The sequence below is a fragment of the Microcebus murinus genome, chromosome 6, assembly GCF_040939455.1.
Source record: "Microcebus murinus isolate Inina chromosome 6, M.murinus_Inina_mat1.0, whole genome shotgun sequence".
NCBI lineage: Eukaryota > Metazoa > Chordata > Mammalia > Primates > Cheirogaleidae > Microcebus > Microcebus murinus.
Window position 1 is genome coordinate 87,017,674 of NC_134109.1, and position 20,573 is coordinate 87,038,246.

General features: G+C 46.8%; 1 pseudogene; it reads right to left on the bottom strand.

Moving 5' to 3' along the window:
* Positions 1–1,191: 1,191 nt before the first annotated feature.
* On the bottom strand, positions 1,192–2,251 carry LOC109730538 (endoplasmic reticulum resident protein 29 pseudogene; annotated as a pseudogene).
* Positions 2,252–20,573: the final 18,322 nt, after the last annotated feature.

Sequence of the window (20,573 nt, forward strand, 5' to 3'; positions counted from 1 at the left end):
CCCAGAGTGCTAAGATTACAGGCCTGAGCCACCACGCCCAGCCAGCATGTGTTTTTTATCATCTACTGTCTTTCCCAAGTCATACAGCCAGGGAGTGGCAGGTCCAGTGTAGAACCAAGTGCTGACTCACTGCAGCCCATGCCCTTGTCCACTGTAATACGATCCAGTGCGTGCACAAACCCAACTCCTACTCCATGCTCACTAAATCTTAGTTCTTGCTCCCTCCTCCTCTTTGGAGATCATACCTGTAAAATTCACCCTCAATACTTCATGAGTAAAAACATGCATAATAGATAAAACCATTATTGTCATTAAACCATGAGAGACCCATTCACCCCTCTCATCATCGCTCTTGGAAAACAGAGTTCTGCTTAGACCCTGCGCAGTGTGCCTCCTTTCCTTTGAGACATCCTCCCTCCAAGGGCACCTGCTGTGAATCAATGTGTCAACTTCCTAAGGGACAGCCTGCTCTTGGGTAGATCAGGAAGTTTCTTTCTTTTTTTTTTTTTTAAAACCCAAACACTGAAACTTTAATTGGATCAGAATTCCTTGTCAAGGACCTGGGTAGTATACTTCTTCTTTTTTTTTTTTTTTTTTTTTTTTTTTGAGACAGAGTCTCACTCTGTTGCCTGGACTAGAGTGTTGTGGTGTCAGCCTAGCTCACAGCAACCTCAAACTCCTGGGCTCAGGCGATCCTTCTGCCTCAGCCTCCCGACTAGCTGGGACTACAGGCATGCGCCACCATGCCCGGCTAATTTTTTCTCTATATATTTTTAGTTGGCCAATTAATTTCTTTCTATTTATAGTAGAGATGGGGTCTCGCTCTTGCTCAGGCTGGTTTCGAATTCCTGACCTTGAGCGATCGACCTGCCTCAGCCTCCCAGAGTGCTAGGATTACAGGCGTGAGCCACCACACCCAGGCAGTATACTCCTCTTTATGGCACCAATTCCTTCTGCGGGGCACTTCACTAGCCGTCTGTGTAAGTGCCCCAGCTCTCCCCAGATGCGCTATTAGGATGTCTCGAGCATTGTCACATCAGCATTCGATGTCCAGACACACTCGGGGCTCTGCATTCTGGAGCAGCACCACTTTTTCCACCGCCCCCTTATATTCCACACGGGTCTCACGGTCAGCAGTTAAGTCTCCCTTCTCCACCCCCACCAAACCCTGGAAAACCTTAGCGTGCCTTTTTACAGCTCCTCCTCCTCAGCCCCTTTCTTCTGGAAGGCAATCAGTACGGTTAAGCTCTTCTGGAGCTCCTCCCTCTTCCATCACTCATCTTGTTCTTCTCTATCAGTTTGGCGATCTGAGTCATCTCTGATGCCGAGAAGTCCTCCCCTTGGTCTAAGATCTTCCCCATGATGGGACCACTTCTTGTCAGGCTCCTTGCCTGGGGGGCTTCCACGCCAGAGGCCCTGGTGAACTAACTCCCCAGCCAGGCGTCCTACGCAGGCAGGCCACCAGGCATACCTAGGTAGACCTGTTGCCCTTTTAGCCAGCGCTGATGGCACCATCCTTAACTGCCCCGCTCTAGGGGACTGGGTTCTCAAAATCCCCATCGCGGAAGAGGCAGAGGGCTGGATAGCTCTCTTTGTCCAGCTTGTGTTTCTCACTCCGCTCCATGTTCAACTTGTCACCATAATCTGAGCTCCCCAGCTCTGCCCCCAAGAGACCATCGCTGGAGGCTGAGTTTTCAGCAAGAGGCTTGAACCCATCCTGCTTCTCACCGTAGGGGTACTGTGCGTCGAACTGCGCCAAAGCCAACTTGCTTTGGGGAATGATCTTATAAAATGTGACTATATGCAGGGTAAAGGCGCCGTGGCGTGCAGGGCATTGCCGCCACAGCACGCGGAGCACAGAGGAGCAAGAGGCCCAGAAAGAAAAGCAAGGGGACGGTGCCAGCCATAATGCCAGATTTCTGGAGCCGGAGGTAGGAAACCTGTTGATGAGGCAGTTTCAAGGAAGAGCTGGATTATGATAGAATTCCCAAGGTCCTGCTAGGATTTCTTGGAGGAATGGCAGAGAAAAGGACCTGGAAAAAAAAAAAAATGCCTGCCTAGCTTTGGAAGACAACCCAGTGTGGAATTTGGGTGGAGGAAGGGTGTGCCAGGGGCTGTGGGGTGGCGGAGACAGAATAAAGCAGAAATAACTCTGGGGGGTTGTGGGACGATTGCTACTTTGGTACGAAGTGGAGCAGGTGGCATCAGAGTGCCACAGCACAGGGACTCTAGCTCCATACCCCACTTTCATTTCGATCACAAAGCAGAATAGGGAAGCATTTTCACTGAGTCATACTCCTGAGGACTGTAACAGCCCATCAGTGAGGAATAAAAACATTGCTGGAATTCTATTTTGGCAGGGGGAAACACCACAAGACAATATTTATGTAATATCAAGTTCTTGGCAGAGACCAAAATATCATTTCAAGGATGAGAAAGTGAGATGGTGAAGAAGGGTTGGGTCTCTGAGAGTCCGAACCTAGCCTCACAAAAATAGAGGCAGGACCATCCCCGCTCGAGTTGTCATTAATTCTGAAAGCAATACCATTGTCCTTTGCCTCCTGACTCAAATGTTTTCTGTTTTCCTGCAGCCTTCAGCCCTGGTATGTACACAGCTTTCTGATGGTTGCTATTGACCCTAACTGGCTCTCCTAGAACCAGGACCAGTTAGATAAGCACAGGAAAACAGATATTTTCCTATCTCTTCAAAATGAGATAATGTACCTGTAAGTGCTATGTAAAGAGACAGCATGCAGATGGAAAGTAGATGGATTACTTAGGGTCAGGTTCAGTTGCAAATAATCCCAAAATAAAAAGCACAGTGGCTTAAATAAAATGTTCATTCCTCTGGAGGTGGGAAATCCATGGCTAGTGACAGCTCTTGGTTATCCCTAAACTGTATTCCTTCTCCTCATAGCCCAAAATGGCTGATGGAGCTCCAGCCATTTCACCTGCACTCCAGGAAGCAAAATGCACGAAAGGACAGGAGCCTAGGGGATAGAGCCATGAGCAAACAAAGTGTTATTCCTAGAACTTGAAACCTAGTAAAAATTTATCTGGTTGGATTTGTCAATTATTTGAGACCAATGACATTTTTTGCTTTCAATTTCTCCCTTTTTGAGCTACAATACCAATAACTGTTATTGCATGCCTGTCCTATATTTTGAGAGCAGATAATTTGTTTCTTTAGTTTCACATGTCCACAGATGGAGACTACTTTGCCCAGGGTGAAACATTTTCAGAAATTCACCCGTATCTGATTTAGATGGTGAGATTTGGAACTTTTGAGATGATGAGATTCACATAACATTTTGGACTTGGAGTTGATGCTAATAATGAATTGAGCTTTTGGGGGAAATTTGGGATGAGGTGAATGTATTTTGCATGTGAGACAGATATGAATCCTTTGGTGGCCGAAGGATGGACCAACCTATGGAAGGTTAAGCTAATAAATTTGTGTTGTTCAAGCTGCTACATTTGTGGTAATTTTTTATGGCAGCATAAAAAACTAATACAAACACTTTGTACTACAAGTTAAAGGGAGAGAAGCATCTTGCGTGTAAAAAAGTAAAAAAAAAATTTTTACTTGAGAGTAAAAAAAAAAAGAGGCAGCAAAACAGAAACTTACATAAATAAAAAATAAATAGGAAAAACTGCTCCATCTGATTCTAGTCGCCAAAATTAATGAGATCTTGAGTCTTCTTTTTTTTTAAACTGACTGACTCCCCAACCAAACAGCTTTTGCAGGGCTGAAGCAAGGATAAGAAAGTTGCTGTTTTTCCATCATGAATAGACTAACTGCAGCCGGGCCTGTAATCCTAGCACTCTGGGGGGCCAAGGCAGGTGGATTGCTCAAGGTCAGGAGTTCAAAACCAGCCTGAGCAAGAGCGAGACCCCGTTTCTACTATAAATAGAAATAAATTAATTGGCCAACTAATATATATAGAAAAAATTAGCCGGGCATGGTGGCGCATGCCTGTAGTCCCAGCTACTCAGGAGGCGGAAGCAGGAGGATCGCTTGAGCCAGGAGTTTGAGGTTGCTGTGAGCTAGGCTGACGCCACAGCACTCACTCTAGCCTGGGCAACAAAGCGAGACTCTGTCTCAAAAAAAAAAAAAAAAAAAAAAAATAGACTAACTGCACTCTTGGTAACCTCGGTAATCTTGTGCTTTTTCCTTTAAGTACTGGCTATGTTTTTTATTTTGTGAGCCAATCTTTCTAAAGCTTGGGCTTCCTTGAAGAGCCTCCTTACACCGTAAACAGTTTTTGGTTTGGGGGATGCTTTTGATTCTGACTATTCCTTTCACTCCCTCTGGGTCATTTTGGTAAGTTACTCCACCTCTCTGAGCCCCGGTTTCTCTTGATCTGCACATTAAAGATAAGAATGTGTCTCTTACGGGTCACATGACTGTAAGAAATAAATGGGCGTGTGACAGATCGTAGGCCATCATTATGAGTTAGTCCTTGTTAGAACAGAGGCCTAAGGAAGGGGCAGAACTAACCGGTAGCCAGGCGGAATGGATACTGAGCCCATACATTCTGATCTAGAACATGTTTGATTTTCCTCTAAATTATGTTTTTAAAAGGAGCACTTATCTTTTAGAGATACATACAGAAGTATTTAGGGAGGAAAGGACGTGATCATTAAAATTTACTTATAATCTAGCTGGTGAGGAAGCGTTGGGGGGAGTGGGCCACCAATGAAACAATATTGGATGTATGTTGGGGACTGTTGAAGCTGGATGATGGACACATGGAAATTCATCGCACTTTGCTCTCTCTATTTTTGTAGATCCAGGAATAATGTTGATCTTACAGGTATGGCACGGGCTCAAGTAAAAGTACTGCAGAAAGCAGGACTAGAGTGGGGCACAAGACAGGGTAGGCAATTGTCCCGCACTCGGCTCCACCCTTGGCAGGCTCGTTCACAGAAGGGAAGATACCAGGGACAGGGGCAGGTTGCGACGTTTGGGTCAAGACGTCTGTACCTGCTTCCTCTAGGACAGGTGTCCTCAAACCACAGCCCGCGGGCCACATGCAGGTGTTTTTGCCCGTTTGTTTTTTTAACTTCAAAATAAGATATGTGCAGTGTGCATAGGAATTTGTTCACAGTTTTTTTTAAACCATAGTCCGGCCCTCCAACGGTCTGAGGGACAGTGAACTGGCCCGCTGATTAAAAAGTTTGAGGACCCCTGCTCTAGGAAGTGTTTCCAGTCTAATCTTCCCTAATCGTCCATTCCTACAACATACAGTTATGAACTTTAGGCCGGGCTTGGTGGCTCACGCCTGTAATCCTAGCACTCTGGGAGGCCGAGGCGGGAGGATCGTTTGAGCTCAGGTGTTCGAGACCAACCTGAGCAAGAGCAAGACCCCGTCTCTACTAAAAATAGGAAGAAATAGCTGGACAACTAAAAATATATAGAAAAAATTAGCCGGGCATGGTGGCGCATCCCAGCTACTCGGGAGGCTGAGGCAGGAGGATTGCTTGAGCCCAGGAGTTTGAAGTTGCTGTGAGCTAGGCTGACGCCACGGCACTCTACCCCAAGCAACAGAGTGAGACTCTATCTCCAAAAAAAAAAAAAAAGAACTTTGCTTTGTCTTTCTGAGCCTCCATTTCTACAACAGTAACATGAGTATGGATAACAGACACGCTTTGCCAAGGTGTCGGGCAGTGGCGTGTTCATGGCTTCGAGAAGCCACGGACTGTTCACTGCTCTGCTGGGCAGTGGCTTTGTTCGTGGCTGTAAAGTTGAAGAGGATATGTCTTCTGGTGAACCATGCCATTGTTCCCTAGCCAGTGAAGTGCTAGGGAGGTTTTCCAGAGATACGTCTTTCTTCAACAGTCATACATATGTCCATAGCATTTATTTATAACCAATATACTGCAAAGCCTCAAATTTTCTTTCTGGTCCAAACTCTTAGTTCCAAATTTAAATTTCTAAAATCTTCAAATTCAATAGCTCAAAAAACACAGCTTTCTTCCTTGACATTCTGCTGTTGGTTAATAGCATCTCCATCCTTCTTCCATCCATCCACCCAGCTGTCATCCCAGACTCCTGCCCGGTTCGTGCTCCGTAGCTGATCACTCGTCAAACCTGCCCATCGTACCTTTCAACCGCCCTCTGATCTTATCAACTTTCTATTCGCATGCGATAGGTCAAGCCCTGGTCATCTCTCAGAGTCTCTCCTTCTACCCAGGTAATATATTCTTGTCAGAATTACCTTTCCTTCTGATTCAAAACTATGATCATATCAGCTCCTAGATTAAAACCTTTAATAACTGTCCTGTGATTTCCAGGACAAAATTCCAGTCCTTCACCATGGCTTGCCCCAACTGGCTTTCCAACATCCTCTCTAGTCAGTATTCCTTGTAAATTCTATTTCCAGTAAATCATGCTACTGGCCACTGCTCAAAGACAAAGGAATTATGTAAAAAAAAAAACAATTGAAGGTGCTCTGGTACAACTGTCCTGAGAGGTGTGTCTAATCCTTCTCACACCCATGCACCTTCACCCTCATCTTCCTCAAATAATATTGTATTTTTCAACTTCTCAAAATCTGCTTTCAAGATTCTCCATTCACACCAAGTAGAATGATTGATAACATCTTAAAGCGGTACAGGTGTTGACTGCCTTTAAATAGGTTTTATTCCACTCATCAAAGAGGGAAGGAACCTACAGTCTGGCAAAGCTGTTTCAAATGGTAAAGAGAAGAACGGAGGTTTATACAGTATACCAGGAAAAGTCATTATGAAATAGGTTTGCCAAGTCAGAGTAAAACTAGTTAATATTCTACAGGGCAATAAAACCATAACCTTTGGGGTTATCTTTTCTACTGGACAGAAATTATTGGTTTCTATTCTGGACAAGATCTATAAGTTAACATGTAACTTCAGAGTCTGAGCCCTTAGTTATAGTAAAAAACAACAAAAAAAGGTAAAAAACAACAGCTACATTCCCCTGGATAATTAAATAATTTTTGGCTGAGCCTGTTAACGCTTCAGTAGAACATTGAAAGGACATGCTGTCCACCTTTTTGCTTAATTCTCAAGTTTTTAGTGATTTTTAAAAACATATCAATAAAGGAGACCAAACTGAAAGAATTTCAGGCATCAATCAATGTATATGGGTAGATATATTGGAATTCTTCCCTCCTTAAACTCACCCATAAGGATAGCTTTACCGAGAAAGCAAATAATGAAATTAGGGAGGAACTTTTCTGAAAGACTAATATCATCTGACGAGCTCAGGGATTTTGGGATCAAAAATAAAATTTGATCCACTGGGTGTAGTCCGGTGACCCGAGTCCAGCCAAGACTTTGAAAAGCAAATCAGGACTATGCTCTGTCAACTATCGTTTGGTAGGATCGCAAATGCAACCTGGTTACCTAGAGGCCTTCTGGAATAGGGAAGAGCCACTGGTTCTAGGGCAGGCAGAGCTGAATTTTGTTCCTACTTCAGTCATTTCTCAGCTGATTGTCTCTGAACCTTGGCTTCCTCACCTGCAGCGGGGAATCTTAAGTATCAAAAGTGATGGACAGGCCAGGTGCGGTGGCTCACGCCTGTAATCCTAGCTCTCTGGGAGGCCGAGGCGGGCAGATTGCTCGAGGTCAGGAGTTCGAAACTAGCCTGAGCAAGAGCGAGACCCCCGTCTCTACTATAAAAATAGAACGAAATTAATTGGCCAACTAATATATCTAGAAAAAAAATTAGCCAGGCATGGTGGCCATGCTTGTAGTCCCAGCTACTCGGGAGGCTGAGGCAGGAGATCGCTTGAGCCCAGGAGTTTGAGGTTGCTGTGAGCTAGGCTGACGCCACGGCACTCACTCTAGCCTGGGCAACAAAGTGAGACTCTGTCTCAAAAAAAAAAAAAAAAAAAAAGTAATGGACAAATGGTTCCCAAACCAGTGCTTATCTGTGAAAAAGTTCTCACAGATTTATATAGAAATAGTAACAATTTTGAAAGTATGTAGGGCAGAGGGGAGGAGGACCTTATAGTGAAGTTGCATTTACAGGCTGGGTTTTTTGAGACTGTCCTTCCTAGTGTGTGTGTTAAAATGTCTTTTCTGTTATGAAGTAATGATAAGCATAAATAGTATATAGTTTCCTCTATGTGGCAAAATAAAAGTTGGCAATAAATTTTGGTACACTCTGAGAACCACTGTAGGAGTGTGTGGATTTACCTTATGAACTAAAACTGTGTGTACACAGTGAGCTACTATTACTGTGCTCTCCCAAAGTGCCATAGCTTGTATGGTGACGCAAATATCATCCAGCTGGTCCTAAAGGTTCTGGAAGAATCCACACTAAACAACTCTTCCTCCTGGTGTCTCCCTGGGAGAGGCCTCTCAACGCAGAGAGACCTCAGGGCTCTTGGGTGGGGCAGGGCCGCCTCTGGGCTAGGCCCCAGACTCGTCTTTAAGGAGAGGAATTCCATTTTTAGCAGACTTTTACTCCCAGTGGGGAAAGTGAATGGCATGGAAACACCCTCCCTTTTCAGAGGCTAAGGAACTCCCTGGCCTGTGAGTAAAAGATGACAGCAGTGGGGACTGCAGTTTGCTGCAGGGAGGAAGCAGGGACAAGAGCAAAAAGGAGGGTCCGGTGCTCAGATGTGGGCTGGGGGAGCTGGAAATGGACGGGAGGGGCGAAGCAGTAAGCTTTGCAGAGGGGCTGGGAGTGCTCGGACTTCTGCACCATAAACAGCGCTGGAATAATCCCAGGGAGCCCTGTCAACTTGAGCTGACCACACATTTAATCCTTCTTTTCTTTTTTTTTCCTTTTAATAATTTATTTATTTATTTTCCAGCATATTGTGGGGGTACAAATGTTAAGGTTACGTATTTTCCCCTTTCCCCCTGCCCCCCTCGAGTCAGAGCTTCAGGCGTGTCCATTCCCCAGTTGGCGGGCATCGCGCTCATTGTGTGTGTACATACCCATCCCCTCCTCCCCACCTGCCCGCCACCGGATAAACCTTATTCCTCTATGTCCACTTAGGTGTTGATCGGTTTTAATCCTTCTTTTCACTTTACATAGAAGTACTTCATTTAAAGAAATAACAATAAGCGGGAGATGAAAATTAAATTCATCCATACCCTAACTTAAAACACGATCCTCATTAACATGTTAGCAACAAAAAACATATCGGGGTGCTCTTTTCCTCGTGCATAAACATTTTTTTCCAAACAAAAATAACATAATATTGTGTGCAGTTTTGTACCTGCTTTTTTTTTTTCACTTAACAAACAAAAAGCATGCTTTTTGCCATGTCACTAAAAACATGTTAATGGCTACGCAGTACAACTGTGCAAATGTGCCATTATTTAACACATCGGGGCAGGGGGCATTTAAGTTTCAACACACACACACACACACACACACACACACACACACACACACACATACACACACACAGTAGGGCAACGATAGCCCTTGTAGCTATTAATAAATCCCCCCATACAAAATGCTAATTGCAGGCTCTGGATGATGGGCATATATATGTGCATTGCACCCTTCTTCCAATTTGTCTGCATGTTTGAAATTTTTTTTTTATAATAAGGTTTGGGTGGGGAAAAAAATGTGTTCGGCATACCCCCGCACAGATCCCTAATTGTCTCGGTGGAGCGAGTTCCTAGAAGCCGCGCGGCTGGGGGGAGGCCGCGGGGGTGCGGGGGTGCGGGGGTCCGCTGCGGGGCGCCGCTGAGTGTCCCGGATGCAGCCCGGGCGGGGCTCCGCGCAGGCAGGTGGCGCCCCCTCGGCGCGGGCTCCGTGCTGCCCGGGCCGTGTCGCGCTCCAGGGACCCCCGGGCCGCGCGCGCGCACGGCCTCCCTGGGAAGGAGCGGCGCCCCGCCAGGCTGCCAGGCGCGCAGCTGCAAAGCTGCGGGCGCGCCGAGAAGAAAAGGGCCAGTGTGCGCCCGCGAAGCTGCAAAGGCCCGTCTCCCGGCCCCGCCACGCACGGGGAGGGGCCCGGGGCGCTGAATCTGCGCCTTAACACTGTGCGCGCAGTCAGGCCCTGGGGACCCCGCGGGGACAATGGGGCCTCAGTGCCGGGGAGAGGGCGGCCCGGGGCTGGTGGGAGCATAAAGGGACGCTGTGTCTCCGCCGCACTCAAGTTCACCTTTGTCTTCCCAGCACAAGTCAAAGGGAGGTTACAGCAGGAGCCCGCAGGCTCCCCTCCCTCCTCCGGGGGGGGTCTCGTCTGGTCGGTGGGGAGGGCCCAGTTCTTTCCCCCAGGATGCTGGGAATTCGGGTGAAAATAGAAACGTGCTGGCCTGCTCCCGGGATCGGCGGTCAGCGCGGTTGATAGCAGGAGCTGAGTCCCCTGGCGGGGCCCGCGAAGAGGGCATGCCAGTACAGATTACTGGAACCAGCGGTCCGGAAGGGGCGCAGGCACACGTGTTACACGAAGATGCGAATTTGCCTTTGTTGGGCAGTAGGGGGATGGGAGGTGGGCAAATTTCTTCCCACCAGCTGTAGGCTGTCCAGACTCTGCTACTGTCTGTGACCCAAGGACAGAGGCCGTGCTGTGTTCTGGCCTGACTGCTGCAGCCCGCTGGCCAGTGGTCAGTGGTGGGAGCTTAAAGGCTACCGTCCTCGCACTTGGCCTTCGCTGTGTCTTCTGCTGGAGGTGACACAAGGTAGCTGTCTTAGGCCAGATCTCTGTTGGCAGTTAAGGAGAAAAAAACTGCTCCTGGCTGGGTTACCTGTAATAGATCATTTCACTGGCTTGCAGCAGAGTAAGAGTGGCTGTGAAGAGCTGTCCACAAGCCCGCAGCACACACATCCACACATCCCACTTGTACGCCAATTTTGTAACCTGACTTTTTTGTTATAGAGAATCGAGATAGTTAAACAAACAAAACCAAATGACTAACACGTAAACTTCGAACCCAAGACCTGAGTTTCATTCTTGCTATGCCACCTACTGTCAGTGACTTTGGACAACCGACTTAGCCTCATTCAGTCGCCTCAGTTTGTAGAATGGACACATGAAATCTGCCTTACAGAGGTGCTGTGAAGATTTGGAGAGAAAGCATATGCGAACGTTCTGAGCACTGTAGTAAGCTTCCGAGTAAAAGTATCTATTTATTTGCCTTTAAAAACTTGATTATGTCTAACATTGTTCGAAAAGGATTTGAGTCAACTTAACACAAATACAGAGTACTAAAACATAAGTAATAAATGAATACTTTCAAGTTTTGCTGTATATAGTTCTGAGTTCATTTCATCATTTACAAACAGAATGTATTTATCAATTAACTAATGTTTTCTTATTTTATTTAATTTTTTATTTTTTTGAGACAGAGTCTTACTCTGTTGCCAAGGCTAGAGTGCCATGGCATCAGCCTAGCTCACAGCAACCCCAAACTCCTGGGCTCAAGCAATCCTCCTGCCTCAGCCTCCCGAGTAGCAGGGACTACAGGCATGTGCCACCATGCCCGGCTAGTTTTTTCTATCTATTTTTAGTTGGCCAATTTTTTTTTTTTCTATTTTTAGTAGAACGGGGTCTCGATTTTGCTCAGGCTGGTTTTGAATTCCTGACCTTGAGCAATCCTCCCACCTTGGCCTCCCAGAGTGCTAGGATCACAGCACGTGAGCCACCGCGCCTGGCCTATCCATTAACTTACGAAAAAAGTGAATTCAAGAACCAAGTGAAGGAAAAAAAAAAGAAAGAAATTAAGGTGAAAGCAGTGGTGATAGTATATAAAGTGCTTCACAGAAGGACAAGTAAACTTGCTCGCAGTAGGCTGTCAGTTTAACTCTGAGCTCCCAGGCGGGCATGACAAAGAGAGGAACGTGATCATTTTCATAATCTGTACTGTTCATTGATGAGAGCAAATCTGTTTCTAAGGATCACCAGCTATTTCTTTAGAAATGTCTTTTGACAGCTGTTGTGAAAATAGACACTGCACTTTTGCAGACACTGGCAATGTTCTTTCTTTAATAACAGAACGAACAGAACGAGTTTCACAGGCTTGCTCTTTATAGTGCTCCTTAATGATAGCCTCAAGTCAATGTGCAACTGGGGTGGGCAGTCTGCCAAGCAGCTCACTTAAGTAACACCTTGCCCAACACCACCGACACCGATAGACAGCACTGCTTGTTTGATTAACTCCTCACAGTTTCCACACACACTAATCCATTTACTCTCCAAAAATCCTGTGACTTGATAAAGGCCCACTGCTGGAAGGCAGAGCCAGGACTCCAAACCAGATGTTTCTACACCCACACGCTTGGCTTCACCAACACTGAGTAGTAATTCGTGGGCAACGGGAAGGAGACCCAGAGAAGATAAGAGACCTATTGCCTGATAATGATAATATCTAATGGGCCAGCGAAATGCTGATAAGAAATAGAATAACACAGCGCAGCTCAGGCATGGGTGAAGGATTTGAGCTGAGAGGGTGAGAAAGAAGAGACAGATGTACCCAGTTAATTGAGGAGAACGCTGGAGAGAAAGGCTTGAGCAAATCATCTAGGCTCAGGGCCTTTAGGTGAGGGTGGAGGAGGGAGATTTAGGGCCTGGGAGCTAGATTAATCTATTCGGATTGCCAAAACAAACTACTACAGCCTGAGTGGCTTTAACAACAGAAACTGATTTTCTCACTGTTCTGGGGGCTGGACGTCCAGATCAAGGTGCCAAGGTTGGTTCCTGGTGAGGCCTCTCTTCCTGGCTTGCAGACGGCCACCTTCTTGCTGTGTCCTCACGTGACCTTCCCTTGGCGCATGCTTGAAGAGAGGGAATGCTGGTATCTCCCAGTCTTCTAATAAGGACACCAGTCTTACATGATCCTTATGCCCTTATTTAATCTTAATTACCTCCTTGAAGGACCTATCGCCAAATATAGTCACATTGGGGGTTAGGGCTTCAACATCTGGAGGGAGAGGGGTGCACAAATTCAGTCCATAACAGGAGCCAAAGGAGGAGGGAGAAAGTAAAGTCACTAGAACACAGGGAAGGAGAAAAGTCTAGACCTGCCAATGAGGACTTTATTCCCTCCGGACTGGTGGGCTGCGTCAGTTCTCCCTAGCAAGGAGTGCAAAGCTAAGAGGCTCTTTGGTACATGCAGGGTAGAACCTGGGCAGGGCCTGACTAGGGGGTCAACGTGCGACATCACTGCATATTAGTGTGAGGACCTTGCAGACCAATCCTTGGCTCAGAAGCATATGATGTCTGTGCTCTCAGGCGACTCAGTTAAATGCTCACAGCCTCAGTTTCCCAATCTGTAAAATGGGGCTAATAATACCTACTTAGTCTACCTCTGAAGGTAGGAGACTGAGGTAGGGTGAGAAGTAGCAGTGGTGAGGAGCAAGTCCCACCTTCCCCTCAACCACACGCCCCGACTGTACGTAAGTGTTGTATAAATATTGTAAAGTACTACAATCGGTAAAATGCAATGGTGGGTGCAAAAGTGCTGGGTGAACTAGAAGTTACCACGTACGCTTGACGTAAATGATGCCCGCACCGAAGCTGACAATGACAGCAATCTTACGCTGTTGGCGTCTCGTCCGTCTGACACTGTCCGCGGCCGTGTGGGCGTGAGGGCTTTGCCCGGGCAAGGACAGCGCTCATCACAGCCGGGGCAACGGGAGGCCCCATGAAAAGACCAGCCTGGAATCTCTGGGCTGGAAAGGGACCTTCTCCCCCTCTCCATTCCATCACACGCCCAACGACTTTCTCCTCCCCTCCTAGTCTCTCCCTCTCTTCCCTCCGATCTCCCTCCCAAATCTAGATGCTGGGGTTAAGAGCAGGTGGAGATGGAGCCTCAGGTCCTCTTGAACCGTGCCCGGGCCCAGGTCAGGCACATCACCTGCTTCTCCCTACCGTGGCTGTGAGGGAACGATCAGCCGCACACCGAGGCTTTGAGGTCTGTCCACCACACAGGTCTAGAAGCTTCTCAAGAGCTGCAGCTGCCATCTGGCTTCTGCTCTCCCAGGTCCCAGCATGGTGGCTCCCACACAGCAGGGCGAGGGGCGCACATGAAGAGCTTGAGGGAATGCATGCGTGAATGTCACCTAGGAGGTGCCCCAGGCCTGTAGCGTCTTGGCTGAAATGACTCTCTTCTCTGGGGAGCCAGATGAGAAAAGGAGAATGAGAAGGAAATTGCCATTTCTGCCTTTGCCCTGGGAGAGGTTCTCTGAGCCTTGATTTCCTCTTCTGTGAAGAAGGGGTAATGCTATCCTCTTAGGGAGGTGTGAGCATAGTGAAATGCCTGCTGCAGTGCCTGGCATGCGGGAATCCCCAGTGTAGGGGCCTCTGCTCCCTGTTTTCATGTCATCGTAATGCTTGCTCTCGCCCGGTGCTACCTTGGTACCTACTCCTGCTGCAGCACGCACTTATATTAACAAATTCCAGACTACGATGGTTAAAGTTGATTAAGATCACCCTTTGCTGAATGTCTATCATGTGCCAGACATAGTTTTATTTATTAATTTATTTTTTGAGACAGAGTCTCACTGTGTTGCCCGGGTTAGAGTGCCGTGGCATCAGCCTAGCTCACAGCAACCTCAAACTCCTGGGCTCAAGCAATCCTCCTGCCTCAGCCTCCCAAGTAGCTGGGACTACAGGCATGCACCACCATGCCCAGCTAATTTTTTCTATATATTTTTAGTTGGCCAATTAATTTCTTTCTAGTTTTAGTAGAGACAGGGTCTTGCTCTTGCTCAGGCTGGTTTCGAACTCCTGACCTTGAGCGATCTGCCCTCCTCGGCCTCCCAGAGTCCTAGGATTACAGGCGTAAGCCACTGCGCCTGGCCTCAGATATAGTTTTAAGTGCTGTACATTGTTTCACTGGCTCCTCACAACACTGTATGATCTGTATGATTATTCATATCTTATAGATAAGGAAGCTGAAGCTCAGCACAAGTTGAATCACTTATCTGAGATGAGATTTGAACCCAAGAATGTCTGAATCCAGAGTCTATGCCCTTACCCATTCTGCTGTAATACATTAAAAATATAAAAGTATTTAATATAACATAAATACAAAAATAAATGAAATATAATGTCTTTGCTCAGATCTCCTCTGACTCCAAATTGTAAGCATTTTAAGGACTAAAACCTTGTTTTATTTCTTTTTTTTCCTCTGGTACCCAGTACAGTGTCTGGCACACACTAATCACCATGTATTGAACCCACTGACCATGTGCTAAACATGTCACAGACGCTGTCTCACTTACGTGTTAGGAATTATTACATCCATTTGTCAGAGGAGAAAACCAAAGCTCAGAGAGGTTTATGTCACATGTAGGTGATCAATGCTAATCCCGTCCTAGATCTGCCTGACTCGAGTGCATGTGCACTCAGCTGTGTAATATAGTGCCCCTCTCCTAACCAAATAAGCATTATTGATCCTTTTAGAAGGTAGTTCTACTTTTGCAGAAGTGAAAAATACATATATTTAAGTGAATAAACGCTATCTCTGATTTGCATTTATACACATGCATTTACATACATATATGTGCATTTCTGTACACGTATATATTACTGGCAGGCACATAGATGCACTCTGGAAGGCTGCATCTCTAGAGCCTTTGGGGAGGGGAGCTCAGAAGCAGAGAAGAGACGTACCTTTCATTGTACACCTTTTCGTACCTTTTGAATTTTGAACCATGTGGAGGTATTGTCTATTCAAGAGCAATCAAAATTTTTGCAAAAGACAGCCATGTTTTTGGTGGAAAATGTACTGGATCCAAGAGACTCGGGTTCTAATCTCATCTCTTCCACTGGGTAAATATAAAGAATAGTTGAGTTTATTTTCAGTTTTCTCATCCATAAAATGGGTAAACAGCTTCCCTTTGTCTCCCTCACAGGGTCACATGAGATCACCTATTGCAAAAGCATTTTGCAAGGTGCGAACAGCCCTGCGAGTGGATTACAGGATTACGTTACTATATCAGCATCGTATTAACTTCATGAAAATCAACTCCTTGATCCACTCACTCTGGCAGCCTGAGAACCTCGTAAAAAGCAGCATGGCCTTGAGGACGCTAATTGGCATTTCCAGGTTCGAAAAGCAACTTGCGGACTTCCCGGTCATCAGTGAAAAGAGTGGCGTGGAGCACCAGCATTATGTCTTTCAACAAAGTGTTCGTGTTTCCCCTTCTACCACCATCCCTCACCTACATAGAACGGTCTCGCCCCTCTTGGGATTTGAGAACATTCTGGTCAGAAGATGACCGGAAGCCAGACAGCCTCTCTCCAGCTAGCGGAGGTCAACATGGCGAGGATGGGAGAAATTAGCTGGCGGCTGGTGAAGCCCCCGCTGCTTGCTGGTTTCTGCTTAGTAGGAGGAAGATTCCAGGCGCAGGGAAACTGCAATGTCTTCTGTGTCGTGGGGTAGCCAGAAAACAAAGCTTTCCTTAGAGAATCTATTTTTCAAAGGTAGACTTGGGGCAGGGGGAGAGCCCAGGGAACTTCAGTTTTTAAGATACAGGATGGAGCAATGAGAGCACAGCTTAGGGCTGGGCGGATCTGGATTTCCCAGCCCCAGTATGTCTCCAAAATGCTAAGTGGCCTTGGGAAGTTCCATTCGCTCCCTTGGGCCTCAGTTTCCCCATCTGTAAACGAGGGGCTTAAAGAGAACCATCTACAGTTCTCTGTACACCAATGATCCTGCACCCTGGGACTCAGTCTTGGCCCTGCTGCCTGTGCTGCCCGCCCGGTGTCTCTGTCTGACCACAGGGTGCTGTGCTTTGTCACCCACAAGCAGGAGAGTGTCTACCCTGAGCCGTCAGCAACTCGAGAAGGGGAATGTGCTGCTGACCCGCCTCGCACTGAGGAAGCCTGGATTCTCACACTGAGCACTGGGATGGGAGTCTGGGTAAGCGTGTGTGCAAGCGTGTGTGCATGCGTGTGTGTGCGCATGCGCACTCATGTTCGTGTGTCAGGAGGAGGGGCCGGGGGACCGTGAGGGCGTGCCTATCATCCCGAGTTACATGCTTTCTCCTGGCAACAAGGGGACCTCACAACAGCAGTTCTAACCTCTGAAGCTGACACACATCCGCGACAGCACCATTTCCTACAGCCGAGGGTTTTTTCCCTGCCATTTCCACTCCAGTGTATTTAAGAGTTATATTTAAGGGCATCTAGAGTTCATCCTGGGAGTCTGATGAGCACTTTAGTGCCGTTTCTCCGGGAAGAAGTTCTGCGTCCCAAGCAAACGGGTCACTAACTCTCGGCGCACAGCCACGCGTGAGCCGGGACGGCCCGGGCGTCTGTTGACTCTGCCAGGGCGCCTGACTCAAGCGTGGCCCGTGATCGACATCCACCAACACTGGTTCCATTAAAATATAATTGAGGGTCTTCATCTTGTGGCTTAGTGCGTCTCCCCACATCTGTGAACAGCAGGGTGACTGACTACTCTTTGCAGATTAACCAGGGTAAGTCCCAGCACCCCAAGACCCCTCACTCCGGGCAAGCCAGGATGTGGATGACCTTAAGAAGGGAGCTAAGCCTTGGTAGGCAGAGGCTCTGTGCGCCATTCTCCTTTCCAGAAATACAGGGGCTGCCCAGGTGCCAGTGAGCCCTTGTCCAGCGATTCTCCAGAGGGCTTGGATCTGGGGCAGCCATTCCCTGAGAAGCAGAGGGAGTGACATGCAGGGGCTTTCATGGGTCTGCCTCAGGGACGCCACTCAGCAGGGCAGACGGCTGGATGCCAGGGTTCCATGTCCCGCTGTCTTACAAAACGCAGTTCCTGCCACTCTCCTTTGATTCAATCATGTGGCCAGGTCCAGATCAGCTCATTCCCCAGACTCTTGCTAGCACTTGACTCGTTGCTTCTCTTGGAGCGTTCACTGGGCAGCGCTTGCCAGAGATGCCTGCCTGCCCTTTTGCTCCTCACACGGCTGCCCATGTGACGGGAGAAATAAGTGGGAGACAGGGGAGGAGGCACTGGCATGTGATCAGAAGCTCCAGGTCAAACTCTCCACATTCTCTTCCCCAGGAAGTTGGAAAATAACTTTTTTTTTTTTTTTTTTTTGAGACAGAGTCTCACTCTGTTGCCCAGGCTGAAGTGCAGTGGCATCGTCATAGCTCGTTGCAACCTCCAACTCTTGGGCTCAAGCGATCCTCCTGCCTCAGCCTCCCTAGTAGCTTGGACTACAGGTGCACACCACCACGCCTGGCTAATTTTTTTCCATTTTTAGTAGAGATGGGTCTCACTTTTGCTCAAAGTGTATGTGTGTGTGTGTAAGTAGGGAGATGTACTTGCACACCAAACAGGAATGCTATGTACAAAAGTGCGGGACTCACATTTCTCATTCCTGGGGGTAGGTTTAGGTCAGGTAAAGGATGAAGAGAAACATTTTCTAGTTCATGAGAAGAAGTTAAAATTTGTAACTCCTTGCTATTTAACAAATAGTAGCTCTTTGCTAAATCAATCAAGATAAGGGTTTAATTGGCTTCTAGTTCCATTTCTACCCCTAATTTTCTTTGTCAATGTATTGAAGTCAGACTTAGTGCAAAATTTGGGAAGTCAGTTAAGGAGTAGAAAATAGTCGCATTTTAGTTGCCCATTCCTCTTGGTAATTCTTATTAAATATTTCAAACACATAAAAAGTGCTATACAATCAAGAAAAAGCAGTGTTGATCAAATGATAGGCATGGGCTAAAAAAACACAAAGCTACTAGGATAGAAGGCGGTTCCTTGCTTTGTTACTTTCATTGTCTCTTTGCTTTCTCTGCACCTCTGCTCCACTCTGCTGTCTGTGGTCTCCAGTTCAAATTTTGGGAGGGGGAATTAGGGTGATTGGCTTAATTACCATGACCCATTCTGGGTAGCAGGCCACCTTGAGGGTGCTGGCAGTCTTTGGCTATGGTAGCCTTCGGAAAATGCTCAGGCCTGGCCCAACTCCTGACCACCCTTGACCAAAGAATGGCCTCACTGTCTCTCTAAGGGGCCAAGTTCTGATTCATCCAGCACGTCCCTCATTAACAGAGGAGGAAACCAAGAACCAGAGATTCAAGAGGCTTACCTAATGTTAGAGTAGAGAATGGAGAAACAGGAACCCAGGCCTCTCAGTCCCCAATATTATCAAAGCATACAAGCTTGCTTCCTGATGATCCTCCCCCATGCATCCACATGCCTCCTACCATTTGGCAGAGTTTAACACGTTTTTTAATGTGTAAATCCACGACAGATGTATCATCACTAGAAATAAAAGAACTGGGGCAAAATCGCGCGTGTAAGCTGTTATTGGACATCATCTTAATTTTAGAGATCGGCAAACCTTTTCTGTAAAGGGCCAAAGAGTAAGTATTTTAGGCTTTGTGGGTTACAACTACTCAACTGTGCACTGTAGCATCGAAGCAGCCACAGACAATATGTAAATGAATGGGCACAGCTGTGTTCCAACAAAACTTTATTCATGCACAAAAAAAGGGCGGCTGCTGGGCAGATTTGGCCCACAGGCTGTGGTTTGCTGATCACCTTACCTAAAAGATCAATTCATTTAAATGCTGCATTTTAAGCGTTAGGATAAGGGTACAATTAAAGAAATAGTCGTATCCTTCTTGGTCTTCATTGTGTTTGAATGTTTATAAAATAGGAACGTAGTGCTTTCTTACACTCCTGATTATAAATATGACAGCAATTTGTTAGAAACTCACCATGTGCCTTACCACATTGGTATTAGCAAGGGGCAAGCAAGGAAAAAGAACAGTGACAGGGACGATGACATTTCTCCTAAGATTGAGAAGCCAGTATTTTCAAATTCGTCTCATTTCTCTTTAACCAGAGCCAACAAACAAAAGCAACTGCTTAAATTTCAATTCGTTACCCCATTCTCAAGCTGAGGGTTTCTAAAGCAATGAAATTCTCCAACTCAGGTAAACAAGAGAGAAGACTGAGAAGCAAAGGGTGAAGACAGAACCTGGGGGATATCTGTGTGCTTAAGTAGGTAGTACTTTTTTTTACTCACCTCACTTGTACCCCAAGAGATAAGGATCCGACTGACACTGCCTCAAATCCGAGTTCTGTCGTGGGAAGCCTGTGGCTATTACCTGTTCTCTCCAGGTAATTCAAGGCCATGGCCAGAAGCAGCCCTCATTCCTTCCACAGAAACCTATACTATTCTGGCCTCTGAAACCACAGCTCACCAACTCACAATTTCATTCTCTGTTTGGTTCCTTGGCAATTGGGTAAGGAACACCATGCTCAGCTAGGAGCTCCAAATTTCATGCAACTCATCTTACTCGGAACCCTCTGCTTCCCGGCTGGATCCTTGGATACAGGCAAGGTCAGGTTACAGCCACACAATTACCCAACCCATTTCTATAAGAATAAACAACGTTTTGCTTGGCACATATTGCCAAATAATTACTCAGTGTCAAGATAGAAAGAGTGGGATAGAAGTGGAGGAATACAGGGATTGAGGCTGGGTCCAGAACTGAAAGATCTCCTGTTTCTCCAAACCCTGCCCCGTGGGAGTTCCAGTGGAGCACGCTTTGGACCTGTGATCTGCAAGGCTGTCACTGGTGCTTAATATGTAATAAGCCAGGTGTCATATTTCTTATGTCAGTAACATCAGAAGAACCCAAGTCAAGCCAAAACTACTGATTGAATTGCTAATTTAGAAA